We start from the raw sequence: 3,606 nt of genomic DNA on the forward strand, positions 1-3,606 counted from the left end.
GCTGTGCAGATCTTATTGTGGGGGATCTTACACCGGGGATCGAAGTCATGTACCTTAACCACTACGCTACAGGCCGCCCCTGCTTAGCAGGAGTCGAAACTCCAGCGACCACAAAACAGCATTACAACTAGAACGGTGATCTAAATCAGAGAAATAAAAATCAGGTATTCCAATTGCCATACAGCTCTGTGTTGTAGGGGGTTTAAACTCTAGTTAAGCACACTGCAACTGACCCTTTGTGTATAGACTTCTCACTGTCTGGCTCCATCCATAGCATATTGAAATTCTGCATCATATAGCAGTCATGCCTCTGTATCCGGATAGATCCCCTTCACAGTCTGCAGAGTGCAATCTGCTCACATAACGAGCAATAAAAAGGACTCCTCCGTTGCTTCCATGCTGTAGACCTCCAGGGAGAAGTATCACGTTCCGCTGATATACAATGACATAATTACCATACGGTTATAGTTCAAATTTCTCCCTTATTTCTCTCATGTTGCCGTTGCCTTTTATTCATCATGTATTTTGTGACGTGCAGTGGGTTGTACTGGTGGAATTATATCAGCAATAGAAGTAGAATAATAACAATAATAATAGTTATACTCCATTACATTACATTACATTACATTATTGGCATTTGGCAGACGCTCTTATCCAGAGCGACGTAGAACAAAGTGCATACCCATAACCAGGGATAAGTGCGCTGAAAGACCCTGGAGGGAAGTACAATTTCAATTGCTACCCGTACAACAAAGAAGGGCATTTTTTTTTTTTTAAATCAACAAATAAACAAACAAACAACAAAGCAAAAGTGACCAAACTTAACTATCCAAATACTGCTTACTGCTACAGTTCTGACCTCAACGGGGAGTTCGTTCCACCACCGTGGAGTAGTTATACTCCACAGTCCGGCATTTGTCATGTTTTCATTAAATGAAAGTTTTATGTTCCTACTGTCTCATACTGTATCCATGGTACATACCTTTACACAGAATGACCATTTTCAGATTCACGAACGTTAATTCAGTTAATTGAACTGAATTGATTTGAACTGGCCTTGAAACCTAGTCTTTTCTACTTGGCATAGGACGGCCTGTATCCGTTTCCAGAGATTAACCCTGTAACACAAACAAGAGAGCAGGTGCCGCTCACACCCGAACGGCGCATCTTCGCCTTGTGTAAATTATCAACGTGTTGGTGCCGGTTTCTATCTTGCACAAATCTAGCTTTGCCTTATCTACTTCTCTACACAGTGAGTCTGTGCAATCATTGGACTATCCTTATCGGACTTCCTTTCAAGTATGCATGCGCACGTGCGCGCGCACACACACACACACACACACAAACACAAAGTGCAGTTTGAGTATTTGGGCAATGTGCAGTCCAGCAAACACAAAACATGTTTAGAACATTGCAGAAGATTCCAGTTCGATCCCCATTTGGTCGGCGAAAGTTACGCAATGCAAAAACATTTTAAGGTTCCAAAACAAGTTTTGTCAGTCACAGAAAAATGTTGCTTCCCTTGATGCCCATACAACACACAGTATACTTTTCCTGTTATAGGAGAACAAATAGAGGCGTTCATGCTAAGTGGTGCACAGCCAATGTTGGCTGTGCTCCAGTCACAGTTAGCTTTAGCTACACGGTCTTTTCAAAGACTTCTCAAACTTTGGTGGTTCGGTGAAAGGTGGGCCCAGCTGCGCTTCCTGTTTTCACACGAAAAGTGTCCTGTTTTTCGCCGTGTCTCAACGGCTGTACCCTGTGCTCTTGACCCCCTCCATTGTTGTTGTTGATGGAAACACACATTCTGCACACAGCGACAATAACCCTCATGTTTTATGGGAAAGTACCCACTGTTCCCGCTGCTTCCAGAACCTCGTGGTTTACCCATTCCATTAAAACCAGTGGTCTTAAACTCGGGAGAGCTCTGTGGACGCAAGTTTTCATTCCAAACCAATTAATGCTGCCTTAATGAATTCCAATTACTCATTCAAGCCACAGGGGTGGGGATGGGGTTGCTCAACGCAGTAATCCAGCTAGCTGAGTAATCCTGCTTCATGATACCGGATATAGAAACACTGTTGCTGTTAATTGGCATAGTAGCATCATGCATTAAAGTGGCACTGGCAGGCTTGCGAGAAGCTGCTATTCAGTTGCATCATGCATCAACTGACATTAACTGATTCATACAAGTTTATTATTTTTTTTTACTGTATTTTCCCTGATTCCCCCCTCCCCCACAGTCAATGGGTCAATTCCATGGTGCTTAGCTGGAGTGTAAACCACAGGGGCCTGTATCGTGAAGCAGGATCACGGAGTTAGCTGGATAACTGCGCTAGAGTTTTTTTTTTTACAGCAGTCCAGCTTTGGGAGGGTTCCGGGTGCGCAGTACACATACTCTTTTACTTACACTTCAGTCGCATTTCGGTTTTTTATTTATTTGTGGAAGTCACTTTCAGCATATGCAACAGTCATTTTATTCCTCCAGTCGTGGATTACCCCCCAAACTGTCATCATTATGGACAAAACAAAAATCTCAACATGCAAGAGGTGACACATTTAGTAGAGTAATTCAGTGTTGTAAATGTACTCAATTTGAAAACCTTTTGAATGTTTAACTACATACTTGTTTTTTTTTTTTTGCAAATGTAACATTTAATTAAAAGGCTGTCCTTGAGAAGATGACCCTGAGGACATTGTGGTTTACAACAAATGAATGTCACATCCACAGGGAGTGACTGGTTAAACTGCATGTTGCATCTAAATGTGGCATATATATTGTACACAACACAACGCCCTAATCCACGGATTTCCAATGCTATGCAAAAAAAAAGGCCCGTGTGCGAGGAGGTATTTTTTTTTTTGCCTAGCTCTGACACCTGGCTCCACTAATGAACAAATCACGGTCTTCAATCAAGACCTTGATAAGTAGAATCAGGTGTCGTGGTGCTGGGCTAAAACAAAAACATGCACCGGATCCAGACACCCGGTTCTCATCACTGTGCTGGCATGGTGGACTATTTATTTTGTTGAATCACACCAACGTACAGCATGTTATGTGACTGAGGGTTGGCATTATGTAGCTATCCTACATTAAGTTCCTGTGTTCCTGAGGAATTTGACCAGTCTTTCCGAAGTTTTCTCTATAAAATGCCACTGAAATAGCCACTAGATGGCGCTGGACACCACAGACACACAATAACTGGCAGTTCCCGCTGTTTGCGCGGTTTGACCAAATACGCTACCCAATCAGCAGCCAGTATGACAGGAGCCACTGGCAACCAGATCTCGAGAACGCCACAGTTTCACAAATCCACTTCTCCTCAACCTGAATTCAGCCCAGGAGGCCGACTAAAAATACTGACTCAAGGTCTTCTCCGCATGCAACCCACAGCTCCGTACAAAAACCACATATCCGAACAACCCACTTCAGTACAAAAAAAACCCCCACACATCCATACAACCTGCAGCCCCGTACAAACCACATATCCACACGACCCACAGCTCCGTACAAACCACATATCCACACAACCCAATGTGACACCGCACGCGCGCAACACTACCAAAAATAAAACGGCAGGCTCAAACATCACTTCAAAACCCACA

The sequence above is a fragment of the Conger conger genome, chromosome 2 (genome assembly GCF_963514075.1).
Source record: "Conger conger chromosome 2, fConCon1.1, whole genome shotgun sequence".
NCBI lineage: Eukaryota > Metazoa > Chordata > Actinopteri > Anguilliformes > Congridae > Conger > Conger conger.